This window comes from Notolabrus celidotus, chromosome 2 (assembly GCF_009762535.1).
Source record: "Notolabrus celidotus isolate fNotCel1 chromosome 2, fNotCel1.pri, whole genome shotgun sequence".
Classification (NCBI taxonomy): domain Eukaryota; kingdom Metazoa; phylum Chordata; class Actinopteri; order Labriformes; family Labridae; genus Notolabrus; species Notolabrus celidotus.
Window position 1 is genome coordinate 35,422,192 of NC_048273.1, and position 20,846 is coordinate 35,443,037.

Genomic DNA, 20,846 nt, shown 5'->3' on the forward strand with positions numbered 1-20,846 from the left:
CAAACAGTTGCATGGAGCTAAAACTAAAGAAAACAATGGATTGTCTACAAAAATGGAGTCAGTCTTCTAATTCAAATACGAGCACAGTTTTCTAATTTAATAAATGAAGTTGGGGAAATATGCAGGATAAGTTGGAAAAGGGGGGAGAATAATTTGGCATGGTGGGAAACAATATGGTGTGGTGAGGGCAGAGGGGGGATCAGGGATAAACAAACAAACCTTGACAAGGGCAGCGCTGGAGAATCAGCTGGGGGAGCGGCGAGGTCTGCGGTCGGGTGCAGACAGCCCTGTTTGAGAGGGGGGCCTGCCAAGTACCGACCCTGAACTGCGGCGCTCCGGTGCTGCCTGGCTGCACTAAGCAGTGGCTGCCAGCACACACTGATTTATCAGGGGGGCAACGCCAGCCGCCACCTCGCTCTCCCTCGTGCCCTCCCTTTATAAAGAGCCTCCCTGACGGCTCTGATAGTGCAATCAGGGCTACGGCAGAGCCAAGGCAATTTCTCCTTCACTCTTTGATAACCCCGTGCCTTATTGAAAGCCAATAGCAATGGCAGCAACAACAACTCAATTGGAAAGAGTTGCTGCATTTTGAAGGGGGAAAAAGGTTACGCCTTGACAAAACGAGGGGGGAGTAAGGGGATGTCTGTCTCACTTTATGTGAAAGGCTCATTGTCCTCCAACAGGTGGCGGAATTCCTAAGTGACCACTGTCCCTCAGCTAACTCGTCAAGGGAAATGTCAAATGGGTTTTTTAACCATCATTGAAATTCTGACAGAATGACTGGAGCTCACGCTTGACTTTTTGTCCATGTCGAGCCACAAATGAAACAGTCCACAGCATGTTTGTGGCTCTGTGCTTATCAGTGCTTCGATGTAAATGAAAGCAAAAGTGATGATGGGACAATAGAGTTTGTCTGCTGTGCAATCTAAGACTGCAAATAAAACTCATCTGTCCCACCATCATGGAGAGGTAGCACAAAGGCTCAGTGGGAAAATGAAACCATTACTTTCAGCCTTCAGACGTCAGGACAAAGTCAGCTCACTGTGCAAAGAAAAATAACAATTGAAAAAAAGTTTGTTCCAGCTGTTGTAAAATATTTGAATCAGAAGAAACATTTTAGAGTCAGCCTACTTCAACAACCTTTTAATATTCACCAAAAACAACCTGGTGCACTCTTTTAATACATCTATGTTGTCTTTTTTTCAATTATCTACACTTAGAGTGAGTTTTCATTTAATCTGAAGTCACAATCACGGCCTGGTGATGCAGATTAAACATGACCTTTAACAGAAATCAGAAAGAATTGATGTAGTTTTAAGTGAACATGATGCTCCGCCTGTACTCTCTCCTCCTGTTGGATTTCGACCTCTCGATGTGGGCGTCAGAGCTGCTCTCAGAGTGCTGGACTCAGTCTGGTAAAAGTTGGACGGAGTTTGATTTGAAAGCTGAAAATAAACATTGTAGATAGTTAACCTATCTCCACATATTTATTGGCATCAACACTAAAACATGTATCTATAGTGGTCCCATATCTATGTCAGCTAGGTAGGTAAAATGTGCATAAAGATTTTAAGACAAGCCCTGGTTTGTAAACCTATTCTGTACCTGGGAGAGACCATGACTCCCAAAATGGTGAGGCCAGCATTGCACATGATTGCTCACTGCTATCAGTGTGTAAGAATGCGTATGAATGGTGAATTGTGAAAGTTCTTCTTAATAAGAAAAGTGCTATGTAATGCAGCCATTTACCTTTTTGTTGAAATGTTCCATTCTGGACCAACATGGTGGACTGACCAACCGCCTCACGCAGCTATAGAGCCGTTGCACTAGCATGGCTAAAAAGACAATTTTGACATGAAAAGCTGCACATTGCATGAGAATACCAAAGAAAATGTGAACTTTACCAAAGGATGACCTGTGTTACCTTGTGTCTTTGTTTGGATTTGTTCAGTTTCTCCCAGATGTACAGCCTGAATAGTTAAGTCAGACATAGGGACTGGCTATTCACTGAGGTCTGATGAAAATATTTGGTCCTTGGGTGGAGGCAAATTGTATGAAACTAAACACAAAGGCGGTATTCAGGGTATGTCATATGAAGATATTTCCTGAAAGACGTTTCTTTCAAACAGTTAACACTTGATGAAAATAAAGAGTGAAATAAAAACCATTCTCTGTCCACTAAATCTTTATTATTTGAGTGTATCTAGGTTTTATATTGATGTCACCATTGAGTAAACCCTCGCTTGTCAGATTTTAACTGTGCCAAAGCTGGTGAAGCTGAAAAATAGAGATTGATTCTGCCTGACATTGTTCTCTAAGGCTTCAATATTTCTGGGATACTGAATTTCACTGTGATATTGTTCAAGGCTAGTGTACATTCATCCGCAGTCAGCTCAATGAAACAACAAAAACACATTCAGTGATACAGCAGGATGTTGTATATGTAACATAATTGGTACTTTACATATTTGACCAGCTATATTTTCACTTTATATAGTCTGCAAGTAGAGCTGAAGAATACAAAGAGACAAATAGACTTCTGAGAAAGGAAGAGGTCTTAGAACAGGAGGAATTTTGCAAAGGTTAAACATATTTCATAGTGTACAGTGAAGCAGTTTCAAGAGACGAAGAGGACAAAATGTTTCACATCATTGAGAGGATGCAGAGGAGGAGGTTTCAGAGAGTCAACAAGTTTCAAATTATTAGGAAATAACTGTATTTTATGGTGTTTTTAGAGGTTGCAAAGGATAAAAGCAGCATGGCATCAATAGGTTACAAAGGCCAGACAAGGTCTTAGAGTGTGAGGAGCTTGCAGAGGATGAGCTTTACAAGAGGATTGGAAAAAAGCAGCATTTTGTGTTCTTGAGGAATTACTGTGAGTACACCCACAGAGTAACATCCCAGTCTTTTCTTTGAGGTGTCATGTTTTTTTCTGATAGTCGTTACTTGCTGCCACTTTTGTATCTGAGATCAAGGCTTCTTTTGCAATAAAGTATTAACCAATTTGTTACACAAAACAGTTGATTAAAGGCAGAAATCATAGGAATATTCATTTTAAAATAAGAGTTGATCTTCAGAGACAAGTGTGCAAGTGCTTAAAATTCCTACTTGTCAAACAGGTAGGTCTTAAAGGAAAATGTTCAGCTCTAAAGCAGTTGTCAACTTTGTCACAAAACTCTTACTGCTAAGATTAATTTTGCAGTTGTACAGATAAATAGGTCTCATGGTAAAGAACGACGTGTTATATTATTAGAAAACCTGCCGCAAGATGCTGGACTGGTTGAGCTTATTGGTTGAATAAAACATATAATAGAAATGAGGCAAATGTCACAACTTTTAACACTCTCGCTATTTTTACCACCATTTAAGGTTTAAGTGACTTTGTGGCTGCAACTTTAAGATGTACTCACCAGCTGTACTGCTCTTGCCTGGATTGCAGGACAGGACTGATTAAGTATACTAATGGAAACTAACATTTTAGACACAGGCAGAGGTAAAACATGCTGGACTCCTTTCCATGATTGTTTGTACTATTTAGATTAAAAAACCATTGTTATGGCTTCTGGACAAAGCGGCAACCTCTGGTCTAAAAATATGAGTCCAATGCAGAAGTGTTAAAAACTGCAGTTCATCAAGGATCCACTGGAGGCTGGCTCCGGAAGTACCGGAAAACCACATACACATTCTCTGTCCACTAAATCTTTATTATTTGAGTGTATCTAGGTTTTATATTGATGTCACCATTGAATAAACCCTCGCTTGTCAGATTTTAACTGTGTCAAAGCTGGTGAAGCTGAAAAATAGAGATTGATTCTGCCTGACATTGTTCTCTAAGGCTTCAATATTTCTGGGATACTGAATTTCACTGTGATATCGTTCAAGGCTAGTGTACATTCATCCGCAGTCACATACACACCAATTCAAAGAGCCGATCTTTAGAGCAGAAATAAACATGTTTACAGCCTGGTACAAAATACGAGTGTAGTCTGGATAGTTCATTTCTCGATCGGCACACACTGTACGGGGGGGATTATTTTCTAGCCTGGCAATTTCGAAGATATTAAGATTACGAGCCTTCCAATGAGAGGCACAGCTGACTTGATTGACAGGCGGGAACACTGTAGCTGTTGGCTAGGAGGCTCAAAGCCCGCCTCTTTACGTCAAAATCGCTCGACAGCAGCAATATGGCTCCCGCCGACGATTGGCCTCAAAACAGCGCTTCAGAAACAGATGGGGGACGTCACGGATACTACGTCCATTTATTACACAGTCTATGGTTTGGACCAATCAGAATCAAGTACTTAACACAGCAGGGTGATAAGTGAGAGACCTGGATCATAATTACCAAAAAAAGGCATACTTTATTTTTTGGGGGTATTCAGCTGTGCAGAGAGGGTAAAGCTTTGGTGATTTAATTGAAACACTTTGTAAAGATTGGTTAAGATTGCAGCTCCAGTTCATAACAAAGCTGATGTTTACTGCAGGTTTAACTCCAGCCTCATGCAGGATTCTGACACTGGAAAGATGCTGGACTCTTAAGATGTTAAACCTTCAGACAGGCAGTTCTGTTTAAGCTTGCACCCTAACTTTTAACAGGTAGGAAGATGTACAGTACTACTCTCTAGGCTGGCTCTGAATGTGATGAGAGATACTGATTGTTTTCATGTGAGCTTATTGTCAAGGTAACTGGGCTGTTTTGCAGGTCACACATTTGTCATGCAACCACAAATATTCACCAAAAACATTACAGGAAATAAAAACAAGCCTTTAAAATGCATGTTTTTGACCTAAACACATTGGATCCATTTTTATCACCCCTGTTTTCACGGTACAGTGTGCTTCAGGAAAGTGGTTTTATGTGTATTCTCTATGTTAGTTGAGCTTCCTCTGTTTAAAAAGGTGTTGTCCGTTTGTTTGTTTGTTTGTTTCATTTATTCATCTAAGACATGCCAAAACAATGATGGTGTTTTTGACAGACAGTTAAAGGGTGCATTGATGTATTTTGTGTCCAGCAGTTCTGTTGTTTCTTTGACACCTCAGATTGCATCTTTAAAGATACAGTATATGAAGTGCTCTTTGTGCCGACAATCGGCCTCACAATCTAAATGTCCTTTTCCCTCCAGGTAGAACAGTCACGCTCAGACTCCTCCAAGTCAATATTCCCTCTCTTTTCCTCCAAGTAAATCTTGGCATCTTTCACTTTATGGTGCATCAGGGTCTGATATGTGAGCCACTGGCAGAGGCTTTCTCTGGACAATGTACAGTAACGTGCTTCAAACACTCCTGTTGGCTGGGAAATTGTTCTCTGGATCAGCCGGGCATTAAATCAAATAACTTCAGTGTGTGCCAATGTATTTTTGGAAAGTAGGAAACATTTCTGTAATGTAAAATTAAAGCCTCTACATTTTTTCATCATTAATTCTAGAGGCTACAATCTTCCAGGCTGAACATTTGAAGCCTGTGACGATGTGCCAAAAACTGCAGTTCATCAAATAGCCACAAGAGGCTGATTCTAAAATTGAGTCAACCCCAAGCGGCAAGCTCTGGTGGTGAGAAATGGAGCCTAGCAGACGTGCAAAAACTTCAGTTCCTCCATTGTCCACTTGAGGCTTTCTCCAATCTGAGGAGGACCCATTAGGGCCCATATCAAAATGCCCTCTCATACAGAAATAGATAAATAAATAAATCTTATAATAAGTTGTAACAGAAACCTCAGATGAGTTATAATTGTTCCAAAATACATTAATGAACATTTTCAGATGTTCCTACTTTCTTTCTCCTATATTTAAATACGTCATAAACTCTACAGCAGTTGTTCATAGTGCTATAACTGATGAATAAGATGTGATTAAGTGTAACCTTTCATCACTGTGTTGATTTCTGGACACATAAAATGATTATTGAACAAAGTTACATGAGAAGTGAGCGCACTTTTCAGAGAGTTTTTTTCAGACCTTAATGATTTCAGTGTGTCGTGGTTTTTCCTCACCAGGTCCCGGGCTGAGCACTGATCCTCAGTTATACCCCATCTCTCTGAACTCAGCCGTCCTGCGGTGGAGCAGCCGTTTTGCCGGTTTGATCGACTTCAGGGGGTCCGAAGGTCGGAGCACAATGCAATTCTGAGGTGGAAATCCGAGGTCTTATCAGCGTGACCTTCAGGACTGCTGATACTACTGATCCCACAAACACTACCATCCTTTGCTTCCAAACTGTGCCACTGTGCCTCATTGTTCAGGGAATCTGTGAAACAAAAGAGCGCCGTGGTGAGAAATGAAACAAGTCTTCTTACTCAGACTCCACTTTGGAGCTATTTTCCTTTAGTTTAGCTTCATTACATCCACAATGGCACTGAAAAGGTGATTAAATAATGAAACTGATAAAGTTTTGATTCATGATCTCTCAACCAACACATCTGCCTTTACAGCTGTGGATGTTAAGATGAGCCTGTGTTATTTTGAAGGCTTCCTATTTGCTCAAAAAGTTGCTGGTTATGCAAAGCAAGAGCATGCTAGTTTCTATTTTTAATCTGGTCTAATCTAAGCATTCACATTTGCAACTATTTTACATTCATGAATAGCATCCTGTAGATAAATCAGTGTATGTCAAACTCTCATAGGACTACATAGAAGTGAAAAAGAACACTTGTTGTCAAACTGTAAGGCAACATTTTCAGTGTTGACTTTATTCTTCACTGGACACTAAATGAACAAGCTTACTTCAATTTCACTCATGTTATGTAACAGATAGAGTAACCCAACGTATTTTCCTATTTGATGAATGAATTAAAATTCCATCTAAAACATGTTTAAATCAAGCGGCAACCTCCGGTGACAAAATATGAAGCCCATGTGGAAGTGTTATAAACTGAAATGTATTGAGGCTGGCTGCAGAAACACCAGAAACCACATACACACCTATTCAAAGAAGACGATCTTTACAGCAGAAATAAACATGTTTACAGCCTGGTTCAAAAAACGGCTCGGATCTAAGTAGCTCATTTCTCTATCACCACACACTGTACGGGGGGTGAATTTTTCTAACATGACGGTTCAGAATATATTACATTTATGAGTTTATGCCCAAATAAGGACATGACTGACTTGACTGACGGGCGGGAACACATAGCTGTTGGCTAGGAGGCTCAAACCCTGCCTCTTTACCTCACACTAAGCTTGGTTGAGTTCAGCATTACCAATATGGCTGCCGTCGCCGATTGGCATCAGAACAGATGGGTCACGTCACGGATAATACGTCCATTACTTATACAGTCTATGGTTAAAAGCTAAGGTAACCATGTATAATAAATGTAAATGAGCATGAAGTAATGGAATCATACACCTTGAATCTTTCCAATTTTAGCATGTACCGATGGCTAGACAGAAAGCTGGAAGTCCCTCTGGCAAAATTTTACTGAACCAAATATTTTTCTATCTCCATAAATATATCTGAGTTAGCATCTGAAGTGCCTTAACATCTTCATTTCAATACACAACAGTCCCTGTAACACAGGAAGTAGTTGTGCAATAAGTGCCCATATAGTTAATAAAATAAAATCAAACCTTTGCACTAAACCATTCATCACAACTCAGAGCAGCAGTTTTGAGAATCTCTACACTATCATAAAATATTGACATCATGTTACTCAAGTGTTGAAATATTTCTGAAGCTCCTTGTTTAAAGTAGTGATGGCCTAAAATGTCCCTATGTGTGGCAGCAGGTGAAGTGGCAGCGGCAGGGGTAGTTTTAACAGACTCTCATATTTAGGTATGAATCTCGTTTAAAGCTCAAGGACTTCTCTTCAGAAAAGAAGTAGAGTTCGGCCGTGGTGACACACCGCACCATTGAGCAGCTACTTCACCTAACTCCTGCGCACCGACAGAATATCTTTGTCATATTGATATAGGATTAGCTTGTTATTGAGGAACCAGTGGCATCAGTGTCATTTCAGCATTTCTGATTTATCTGAGAGGAGTAAACTGATCATAGAATACAAATATAAAGACTTAAAGTATCTCTAATAGGGTTACGATCACTACCACTGAGTCTGTGAATTATGCTCACCTCAACAGGTGGTTGGATATTACAGTGTGGGGCTGGGAATCGCCATGTGACACATAATGAGGCATCACATTGTCTGATTACCTGAAGAATACAACATGCTCCTTAAGGTCAAAGTTCAGGGTTCATGTATACATCACTTCACATTGGTTTGGTTTCACTCAGATGAAACAATGTTCATGTTTTTGGTGTGTAAATTTACAAAACTATAAAACCATTGGAGGGAAATAATACACATTACTTGTTCAAAAAGTGAATGCTTGACAGGCAAAACCAATATGTGTATGTTAACCTGTTCACACTTTCTGCTTAGGCTTCAGTTTATGTTAAACTGTAGGACTATACCTGTAACAGCTACAGTCGTATTCACTGCCTAGAGTTGCCACCCGTCCCGTTTTCCCCAGAATTGTTCTCTTTTTAAACCAGCTGTCCCGGGAAAGTAAAAATCTCTCCCAGGACACAATTTGTCCTGTTTTTGGTGGAAAAAAACCCCAAAACCAAAACCAAACCCCAAAAACCTCATTTGATTTCCTTCGTTCTGTAGTCTAGAAAGATCCCCTGTGTGTCTGCGGCTATTTAAAATTGTCTCTGTTTTCTTTCCGTCTATGCATATGTCACACGCGCGCCCTAGCGCTCAAAGCAGCTCCAGCAGGGAGGGAAACTTGACCGAAGAGAGACAGCAAGCTGAATTGACCGACGTACTCCGTGCTGAGGTCTTCTTTTCACCAACTTTTGGCGTCTCCATTTGAAATGGGAGGAGAGACGACTGACAAGGAAGGAGATGGAGCAAATACATGCAAGCCACCAGCACGAAAAAAAACATATACTAATTACTAGGGGTGACCCCAAATAGTCGAATATTCGACAATTCGTTCTAACGAGCCTTAGTCGACTGCCAATCTCATAGTCAAATATTTGCATATGAAATGTGGATCATTCCATTCAAACCATGGGGGTGCTCAATGTCTAATGTTACATTTTTTCCTGTATCCTGTAAAAATAGTGTCTCATATATCCTGTTTTTATATAAATATAACTTATTTAATGTAATTCTGAGAACAGCTCTTGAAGTGTTAAATCTCCTTAAAGTGGTAATTAAATCTCCCCTGGTAATTAAAGGTGGACTCTCCCATTTAGCGGGACCTGTGGAGCAGACGTACCTCAGCTGGCCTTTAAATCTTTCTACGTTCATGGTAGCTCAAAATGTCAGGAAATAAAACTTCAGTTGATCCTAAAAATAGTGATGAAGATGAGGAGCAGCTTCATGAAGAGGGCTGTGAGATCAAGGATTACTGGACCACACAAAAACTGTACGGGGCCAAAAGAACGAGCAGGGATACCCAAAGCTGTCTGAAGCCTCAAAAACAATCCACAGCATCCCATCCACCTCCACACCATCAGAGAGGATATTCTCAAAGACAGGATTTACAGTCAACAAAGCAAGGAGCGCACTTCTGCCCGTACATACGATGGTTTTCCTCACGTACAATGTGAAAAGACTCGAGCGGACAAAGACGTGGTGAATGACTGTTTTAAAAGGTTCTGTTAAGAGATTTAAAAACCCTTTAGCTGGTTCAGGTTTGAATTTGAACATTATACAAATGTTTAGCCTTAAGTTGGACAAACTACCCTCTGCAGCACTGCTCTCCGCTGTGTGAACACTATTAAAATATCTCCTGGTTCCTTGTTCTATAACGGCGCGTTATTCCATGTTTAAAGGAGGGTGGACTTATTTGAGTTTTCTCTCCATCACCTTGTTGTTTTTGCAATATAGATTTAAAAAATCTAAGTTTTATACTTCTAATATTCTGTTGTCCCTTTTACTTTAAGCTATGAGTCTCTTAATTGTAAAGGGTTATGCGTAATATTGTCATGCGGTCACCATCATGCAGACTTTGGGTCAAAAAGGAAAAACAACAAACATTCCACTATTCGTCGACTATGGGCAAAATCTGATGAATCAGATCCGACTAAGCAAATCCTTAGTCGGGCTCACCCCTACTAATTACAACCCTGACTGGGCGACACTGTCAGAGTTTGAATGGGTACGGCCGACCCAGGGAGACAATGTTTACGCCATATGCGTTTTGTGTCCGGCGAAAATCTCCGTAAATATGAAGGAAAAACACATCAGAAATCCACACAAAAACAAAAAAGCATCAAGCTGTGGATTCAAACAAACAAAAACAGCAACCATTGCAACTTTTATGACCAAAAAAGGATCACCAGAAGAAGACATTGTTGCAGCAGCAGAGCTTACCAGTGTCCTATGTCCAAATTTGATGTTCATTTGTTCAGTCTGAACTGGTAATAGTGGCCGAGCCCTCCGCCCCAAATAATAGATCGAGTGTACCTTTTTTTCACAAATCCAAGGTGGTAACCACACTGCCATGTGACAATAACTTTCACAGCCTTCAGTAAAACTTCTGCCACAGAAGCAGTGATGAGCATCATGCATCACACTACTTTGTTGCAGGTATGCATTACTCAATGTGCAGTAATTCTCATCAAGGACTCTGTGTCCACCTATCGCAGGTGAATTTCAACTCTCTCTGCAGACTTGAGTGTTTCCTTCACCTTATCCCTCATCTCAGCAGAAAGAGCGTGGAAAGCTGTCTCCCTTTCTTTTTTTGTTTTTAATAGTGGTTGGTGCATCTCTTAACTTCTGTCACCACTGTCGACATTATCCCTCTGTCTTCTTCCTCTATTATCCTGCTGTCAACTTCTTCTTCAGCCAATTAACTTCTGTTCATGATTCCTCATTAATATCATTAGCGCCACCATGAGGAATCATGAAGTACTGTTGCGGTAAGTCAAGATCAATATTCATATCGCGCTAGTAAGGACAACGATATATTACTGTATCTGTATTTTGTCCTCATTCTGCTTCCTCAGTGTGTGTGCATAGTGTAAAGGCTGCTAATCGTTGTCATCTGAACACAGTGCTGTTTTAAAGATTAGATTAAGGGTTTCATGAGTCAACTGTTGGATGGTCTTGGATGGGGTCCATGACTTGATGACGCAGCATGAAACATATCCAATAACTATGAGCTGCATCTGAATCTGCAAACTTTACAGGTGATTGATAGATGCATTTAAGTAATAAACTGATGCAATGAATGAATAATTAAACATTTAGTTCTCTGGTTTATTTCTTGGTTGTAATAAATGACCCTGATGAAATGTAAAATTAATCTTCCAAGCTAACAGATGACACATTTCTGGATGTATCCGTCTGCTTTTTCAACCTCTTCCTTAAATATACAACATCAAGCTGCCCAGGGACTCCAGATGAAGATGAGAATCAGACACGTGTGCATTCTATTAATGTTGATTAATGTGCATTGTCCATTAATTAATAAACAAAATGAAGTGCAGTGAAGTGAATCTATCTTCTGTGCATTTCAATAATCTGAAGGTAGTTCAGTATTTTGGAGGTGACTGAGAATGTCCATGCATGGATTGAATATTTAGCACCATGTGAGACACGCATGACTGCATTCAAATTCTGTTGATTTAATCCAGGGTGGGGAATTGTTGAGAAGATAATGTGGTTATTTGTCCACACTGGACACTGTCCGGGGCTTTGGGTCAGTGTCCGGGGCTTTTTTTGACATTTTACGGTCAGCTCAAAATTTAAAACAGTTTTTATGACTTTTAATGGCGAGACCCCGATGCCACGACCTAATAAATCCTTTTAACTATGTATGGATTGGAGACATGGCCCATGATTTCATAACATCACCGTAACATAAACATAAAGATGAAAAAGAATACTTTAAATCAAAATATCATTTACAAGAATTATTTACGGCAGGACCATTTGGTCGCTCAACACTTGCCAGTAAAAGTTGTTAAATAAACTCATCAGGCCTGAAAACTTGATCAGCCTGTGTGTGAATTTTATAAAATATTCACATTGTTCCTGTTGCATCAAATTTCCAAAGAGCAAATTGATGAGCCCCTTAAAAAGTAATTAGGGTGGTCATGGTGTTGGGTGTAGCGTTGGACGGGGTTTGATGGCTGCAGCAGAGTCCTAATCCAGGGCAGCAGCTGAGCTGTTGATTTGCAGACTGGGGGCCTTGCATTGTGAGGGCTTTATGGTCCCTTTATGGTACGCCAAGAGACACCTGCATGGGCGATATGTTGCCTGGGACATTTTTCTCCCGCGCACTCTGTGACTCCTTTGCTTTTGTATCATTAGCGGAGCAAGGGAGCCGTGAATCACTCGTCTCAGCCCCTTGTCCCCCCCATCTTTTTCAACCCTCCTACCCCCCCTGCTTCTAGGGTGCTAAACGGCTTGACAGAAGGGTGCCCAGACCGTTGGCAGTAGCCATCGACTGGAAGGGAGAAGCTGCCAGGAGTCCTTGATGGATAGGCTCATTTTCCAGCCGGCAGCAAGTCTCGGCGAAGCATCCGTGTCATTTGTAATGTCAGCCAACAAAATGTAATCAAACATTCCAGCGGTTTAATCACAGAGGGCTGCTCGAGAGATGATTGTAGTGTCAATATAATGCTATTTCATTATCTGTTTGTATTTTATATTGACAGTGTCAGATAAACAGTGTGGAAAATTAAGATTAAAAATATGGTAATTTCATTTCAATCACCCCGGCTACAGTTGCTGGCCCATTATGCGATTGATTACTTCTGAATTAAATTTGGGGCTGAATGTAAAGTTTAATCTTCTTTCTTCTCTGCAATTCAGCTCCCCAAAGGCCTCTTAGTAAGTAAGTACCCATTTCATTTGATCTTTAATGAAAAGTAATGGCCCAAATGAATTGTATAAATCAGCTGTCGTGTGTACCTAGTTGACATTCTGTTTCTTTCCCCCTTTCATTTTTAATCCAGCTCTTACACATGCAGCATTATGACCCAAAACTAAACACTGTACAGCTTTTGAGCTATTCATTTCTTCAGAAAATATCAGGAATGTTTTATTTACCTTTATGCTATGATCCTCATTACACTAGTTTGTTCAACGCTTCTGAAACTTAGTCTTTTTTCTTTAATCCTTATTTAATTTCTTTGAATGCAGAAAATAAGGTCAAAAACAAGCACTCTGCAAGGTGCTTAGCGAGGAAATTAAGAGGAGTGTTTCATAGCCTAGAGTGCCACTTTAAGGAGAATATGCAACCTCTAAACCAGCCGAGGGGTGATAGACATTTTAATTACATGGTAAATTTTGATATTTTTCTCCGCGCCTGGGCAGAACTCTTAAGCGCTGTCGTTGTACTGAAGATTTGGCATCAAATTCCCCCCATTTTCTGCAGCTATATGTGAAGTGACACAACTGTTAACGAGAGCTCAGCAGAAAAGGAGGAGGTTGAAAAAAGGAGCTCCTCTTTGTGAGTCCCATTCAGCGCGATTTGTCCCCCTTTGTAGTCCTAATTATGTGCCAAAGTAGGATAACAGAAGTTCTCAACTCGGCCATTATGCCAGCACAAAAAAAGAGACGCATACAAGAAGCTGATCACTTTGGAATTAGCAAACATGATACTATACGAGGAGAAAAAAAATCATTAATACCGTCAGGGATTAGAGGTTCTGATTAAAGGGTAGCTTCTACCGTATGCAAATTAGTGATAGGCATTTATCAGCGCCTGGGCAAGCTGTCTTAGCTGCAAAGCCACATATGTTTTTTAGCTGATTAAAAAACTGCTTGAAGTTGCAGGCTTTTTAATGGCGGGGAGAGCGAGGGAGAAAGAGAGAGGGGAGACAGAGAGAGAGAGGGAGGGAGCATGAGAGAGAGGGATAGAGAGGTTGTGAGGCAACTCATTTCCTTTTGGCCAAATTCCTGCTATTGCTCAGAGCATTTGCCTTAATTCCCTCCTTTATTAGCTGCATTCTTTTGTATATAATTAAAACATTTCTCAAGTGAGCTTGTGCGTGCTTGTTTTATTTTTTCCTGCTGTATTTTTCATCAGCAAACATATTGTATTCCACGCAGCCCTTTTCTCTTCTTTTTTGCATCCTATCACCACAGCCTTGATGCGTCTCCCTGAAAGAGTTTAGCGCGGTTGAATATGAGGGCAGAATTAGGTGAGAATTTGTCAGCAGTCTGCCATTGTGCGAGGGTCTGTGTGTTATTATATTTCCTTTCATATGGAGGTGACCCCCTTTGTGTTAACAAAGAACATGAGGATGAAACTGAGCTCTGTGTGCTGCTCACCCGGCGCTGATAATGCCTCGGTAACCCAGCACCCCCTCTTCTCCTTGAGGGAGCGCTTTAATTTATGCTTTTTCATCTCCCTGGGCGCAGGACTGTTAACCTGCTCTGTGCACCGCTGATTTAGGGAAGGGAAACCTCTTATGCACACCAGACTGCTGCGTCAAGTCTGCCCTCTCACTCTGCATTAGAAAAGTTGATTCTTGAAGCACATAAACCAAACATTTACCTGAAAAGAGAGGTAGTGAAAGAATACAGGATTCATGAATACTTTAAAGAGGCAACAACGTTTATCACAGATCATACGTCCTGCTGATGGGACTGCACTGAAATCTCACATGGCAATTTCAACCTATTACATTTGTTTAGATCAAAGTATAGGTCACCTCTTGATCAGTGTACCTTGGTTTATGTCCTCCTAAGCTATTTTCCTTCTTTTTTTCTGAGGTCACAGCAACAAACACTAAACTAAAGAGCAAGGACACATGACAAATTCAAAGTTAAGTGTTGTCCCTTGCAATAAAAGTAGAGCTTTTTGTACTTTTTCAAAGTCTTAATTGTGTTTACCTTTGAATCTCAGATAATTAAGTTCTAGAGGTCAAGTGTAAGTGCAGATATAAGGTGCTTCTTTTGAACTATTTTAATTTTAGGCTATATTCTCAATACTTTATCTTCAGTATAAGCAGTTGGATTAGAAACAATTCATCGAGCAAAATCGTTGATAAAATTAGTAGCAGACAAATGTAATTATCGATAACTAGTCAGTTGCATCATTGTGCATGTTTTTTGTGATGTGGGCGGACCTAATACTGTTTCAGAGGCTTATTTGCTGAGGGGTGAGTTATCTCAAATCCTTACTATCTCTTCCAAGAGTTCTGCGTGCTAAATAGCAACCAGGAAGTGACCGAAGGCGGCAACTGATGCAACACCATCGTGTCTGAAAACTAAAGTCTGGGAGAGCGTCACCTTCAATGCTGTCGTGTCATTCAAAGCTAAATTAATGTAATACTCTGAATGTAAGTCAAACTGGCTTATCAGACCAAGTCTGTTTTCAGAGGGCCCCCATAGGGAAAAGGTTTAAACTGTGTACCTGGGTGAAGACGTCCACTGTGTTCAGCAATGTGCAGTTCTATGCAGATGTGTAGCTGTTTCTAGAACCATCTGTTATCCCCACCCTGCCAGCTACCAGCCACTAAAAACCACCACTCGCTGAGGCTCACACAACTCATCTGGCCACTTGTTATCTTAAACTGAAGAGTCTTACCAATCAAACTCTGGGGCATGCTCAATACTACACCACCGTTTCCTGGCCTAACAAGGGAGTAAATAAACTGACATTGTTGTAATTGGAGTTGAGCTTCTGTTACCCTCCAAATTTAGAGCAGAGAAAAAACGCTGACAGGATAAAAAAGGAAAGCGATTCAGTGTTATCAAATTGCAACCAAGGTCTCCAGCTCAGATCAAACCTGTGTTGTTGCAGGCGCCATGTGGCCAATCGGCAACCACCTTTACTATCCGGCTACAAAGGAGCCGTTAGACCTTATAACCACAGAGAGGGTCTGTGATTAGGCTACACTCCCGTCATAAGTGGACCAAGTCCTGTATGGACCCAAAGGGGTGGCTTTTGTCATCTTAAAAATCCATTACTTATTCACAGAGGACCAATAATACTGATTCAATAAACTGCATTATGGGAAAGCAGCCATATAATTGAAATATCTAGATAAGGATAGCAGTGAGTCAAAATGATATAAAAGGATGAAGACAAAAAAATGTAAGGTCCAAAGATGGGCCAGTGGTTGCCTTGAACAGTCTGGAGGGGAAGGCCTAAATAGCAGAGCCATAGAAACATGATGAAAAGATCTATTGTTGCTTTTGAAGGCAAGCCCTATCTCTCAAGGACATCTAATTAACAGACAACAGCTGAGTCCATTTCAAATGGTAATGTTTTTTCTCTTAAATGCATCATTTTCAATGCCTTATTGCTTACTTCAACAGACATTAGTATTTTTTTTTCATCAAGGGTTTTCAAGCTTTATTTACTGCACTCCATATATTGTTGGTACTTGCGCAGGCATTTCTCTCTGACCTCTTCAGTATATAATAGTGAATCAACAGTTAATGAAAGGTAAGCATTTCATTAGCTTTTCATCTACGGCCTCAACAAAATATTTTCAATTAACTACCTTTCACTCAGTCTCACTCAGGTCTAATTTATCCAAAAGGCAGTCTGATTTAAATCAAATAAATTGCAATAGCCAGTATATTTCATATATTCTTGTAGAGTGCTGTAACCATGCTTTCATGCATGCAAAATCATCCTGACAGGTGCATTACTTCTTTGCAGAAAATACTCTTATGCTGTGGCCTTTCCTAAACCTTCATAAAGTACGCATGCCACAACACATGCATCCTGTGTTTACACCTGGTATTAACACAAGTCCTGACAGCTATCCCATCAAACAGAGACAGTCTGTACAGATGCACAGAGGAAGATCACTAAAACCACTTCCTGAGGTGGTCTGTGATGCATGAATCCACAAGTCTGTCAGGTTGGTTTAAAGTCAAAAATGAAATTCTTATTCTCCTCACTTTTTGTGTGAGCGTATTATAATGTTTTAAAAGAGGATAAAATTGGTTTTGGACATATTTTGGGAAACTGTCAGTGGGGAGGTATTCCCCACTGTGCTGGCTGACTGACAACTGATAGCATAGCTAGTAGACACACTGTGAACTTGGTGCTCTACTGACTGGAGAACATTTGAGGGGCTCAAATTAAAGTTAGAGTTTCATCACATTCAGAAATAATAAAGAGTCTGGGGCACTGGTTTGACTGGAGTTGAGGCAGGCTTTTCGCCTTCTTACTATTAACTACAGTGTGCCCGACCTTCAGTCAAGTCAACCGTTCCCCAAATAATACAAAACTTGTGATCTCAATATCTTCAAAACTTATTAGTTATAAAAATAAAAAAATCTTTGTATTTACCAGGTTGTAAACATTTTTATTTCTGCTGTAAAGATCGTTTTTTTTAATTGTGTCTTGCTCCCAGGGCTTTTGGAGTCAGCCTCACGTGGACACTTGAGGAACTGCAGTTATTAACACTTCTACATTGACTTTATTTTTCAAGATTGGAAGTCACCACTTGAGTTAAATTTAGATGTTTGGGATACATTTGCGAATACTTTTATTGTGTTACAAATTTGTTTTGTTCACAATCCACACAAAAACTCCTGAAGGCTGACATTTGTAGTCTCTCCCAAATATTCCCGAAACCTAAAGAACTCCAGCACAAGGGGCGCCAATCATGGCGAAAGATTAATAGAGCTCTTATTACCTTGAGTCCTGGTCATTTCTAAAAACAAATAAAGCAGTTTCAACAACAGATAAGAAGAGATTGGCTTTTTCAAAGGTTTGATTCAATTTGTAAATTGTGTTTTCTGTCGGGGCACCAGAGTGCTCCGGGTGAACACTTGAGAAGTGTCTCTGAGACACAAATAGTATTTAAGAATTTACAAAACATGTGTGGCTGGTCCTCTACTGATCTGTCTACTTAGCTTGTTTCCTGAAGTATTTGATGCTGTGGAAGACATTATTCCATCACACTTCCGCATTTCTAATTTTGCCAAATTAACACAAAAGTCACCATTAAAAAAATATCTTAATTTCACACTGTGAAGAAATCAGCCACAGACATCAGACACAGCTCCTCCAGAATTGAAACAGTCATCAGCAGAGCAGCACCTGTTGTATATCCCTGCAGTCAGTTTTCTTGAAGAGATTGCATTTGATATGAGAGCCCAGTCGTGTGTATTGTGTGCACCTGATGCATTCATTCAGTTTATGGTTCACACACACACTTACACACACACACACACACACACACACACACACACACACACACTCACAGATACAGACACAGACAGACGTGCTAACTACTGTGGATATGGGACTCCACACCTCACTCTTATATACTCACAATTGTCACTATTTACTCAATCACATTCATTTACTTAATCATATTATATCATATTAATTTTACTCAGATAGCCAAATATACTAATCATCACGAGTGGTTAGATACAAATATAGCGTGTACTGAAACCATGCAGCTTGGCACCACGGAGAACTGAGACCTGTACAGTATTGAGGCCTCTGTCACCCTGAACATCTGAGAGAGTGGAAAAGTACTGAGAACCAAAGAACGCCATGACTGCATGTCTGGATAGCGGAAAACCATAACAACAAGAAGGACCTGAAGGTCGTAGTCACAACGACATATCAAAAGTAAGACGTAATGTAGCCAAAAACAGGAGCCAGGGCCTTGGGAGAATTCCATGCATCAGCAGACATAGGTTCAGTATCCCAGGAATTAAGAGGGGCAGGTGGCAGACCACACGTAGCTGATGTGCATTGGTGAATGATGAGAGAACGTTATCCTTGAGGGTAGACAGGAATGTGTGTGCGCTAACTGTCACGTTTCAGGACAACTTCTCAGGCCTTGAGGAGTATGATGGGAGTCAGAACGAGGAGGACGTGGACGCGCCTCGGGCCAATGAGGGGGAGGCAACGCCCTCAAATTATGCACAATTCAAATTCATCCTATGTGTTAATAAATACTGGGTCAGGGAAAAAGTAGTCAGTTCAGACTTCGCGAACTGAACAGCACTGTTGTTGATCAGGGACACGATAGTCAGACCCAGAGCTCTGTACACTTTGCAATTTCTACTGGTGTTTAGAATAAAGCTGATTTTTGAAACTTCAATACCTCCTCCTATTTTCTTCATCAAACGAACACGCGAGGACCAGGCATTCAGAGAGGTCCTCCAACAATTGGTGACCCCGAAGGGACGGAGAAGGAGGAGTGAGAAGTGCAGACTGAAATTTACCACACAACGGGCTAGTGAGACGAGTGACGGCAAAACCAGGGTAGCTACCACAAAAAAAGAGGTAAGCAGACACCTGTTATAACAAAGTCCTGCATTTTGGCCACTCTAAATTTACTTTTGCAGTCACTCAAACCCACTCGTCCTAGTTTAATTGAAAAAGAAAACCAGTATAAGCTGCAACATAGGCTAACTCCCTTAAGGAGGAGAGCAAAAGGGGGGCCTGCTGTTGAAGGCGCTACAGCTGGCTACGCCCGAAAGGTGGGAACCTGGGTTAGGTGAGAGTCCTAGCACGTTAAACCAACGGTTTAGAAGCCGTCCCGACTCTGTTGAAAAGAAAAAGTTAAAAATAAAAAAAGTAGAGCAGAGTAAAACAAAGGTGTGGATTAAAGAAGCACCAAGGCCGCCGGTTCCTTGATACCGGAAGTGGGAACCACCGAGAGGGAAAAATTGGTATCCGGGGTGTCCCAAAGGTTGAAATCCCTGGGGCAGGTGCCACTCCTGCACGAAACATGCTGTGTTAGCGAGAAGTCAGCGCCGATTGATACAGCAAGTACGAGGCTAGTTTAATTACTGTGTAAGTGTGACCGGCCAATAGCATTGAGAATTGGTATATTCTTACCCTGCTAAAAGTACTAATTAAGGGGTTGTTGTAACGTGGGAGGCTTCGAAGGATCAAGCACATTTGAAGTGAGTCTCTTCACTGCTGATCCTGGTTTCTGTGGGTGAAAGGGTGGTTTGGATACAGGAACCGTGTTGTCTAAAAGGCATCTGTCGCTTGGGAATTGACCCCCAGAGTGAAACCGGACTGAACCAGTTCAGCCTAGAAGTTTGTTTCACTGAAGCGCAGGTGCTGGTCAATGAGCTATTCACACGAGACCTGTATGTGTTTGTAACCATAACAGTATAGAGTGTTGTAGTACATTTACAGTGTATGAACGTGAGTTGAATTATATAATATATATAGTTGTAGTACATTTACAGTGTATAAACGTGCGCTGAATTATAAAATATATAGTGCGGTAGTACATTTGCTGCGTGTAAACCGTACCCTAATTATAAACTATATAAGTAATAGAATATATATTTGTAGGGCGTGAGAGAGATGGAGGGAAAATTTGATAGGGAGTGTGAAGAATACGGGGGGTGTGGAGCAAGCTCAGTCGGAGAACAGTGGAAGTTAATTAGACTCCAATTGGCTAATGGGCTTCCCAAAAAAGGCAGAGAGAAGCAGCTGAAGGGTTATGATGACACATGGCTATGGCTCCAGGAGCAGGGTCATGTCCCGGATGATGAGGAACCGGTTGAGCTTTTACCACACCTCGCCAAGGCTGAGAGAGTACTGGTAGGACAGCTCCAGAAAACCCAGGCCGAAGAGGATAAAGGGGGATGGAAGATTAGGAGAAAGTGGAAGGCAGAATTAGCGGCCCAAGAGGAGAGAAAAGCGGCAGTACACATGATGACACTGACTTGTGCGGCGGTAGTAAACAGTCACACCCCCACACAGACTCTGACACAGACGGAGACAAAAACGGGGGCGGTGCCGGGTGCTCCCCCTGCAGGAGCACAGCCCCCACCGCTCTACCCCGACCTAACGTTACGACAGACTGAGCCAGATCATGGGAGGACTCCTGCCTCTCCCCCACGTTACACAGAGAGCACACAGAGAATCATGCAGGCTCCTGCGATGAGAATAAAGGGGGGGGATCATAGATTTAGAGCAGGACATAGAGGC

At 41.1% G+C, this 20,846-nt stretch overlaps 1 long non-coding RNA gene across 1 annotated transcript; it reads right to left on the reverse strand.

Annotated features, from left to right (window-relative positions):
- Window positions 1–1,114: 1,114 nt before the first annotated feature.
- Window positions 1,115–6,322, reverse strand: LOC117806024. Its single transcript, XR_004629583.1, has 3 exons — window positions 5,990–6,322; window positions 1,750–1,835; window positions 1,115–1,445 (listed from the first exon to the last, which is right to left on the reverse strand). It is a non-coding gene; the product is annotated as an uncharacterized LOC117806024 (long non-coding RNA).
- Between the last annotated feature and the right edge of the window lie 14,524 nt (window positions 6,323–20,846).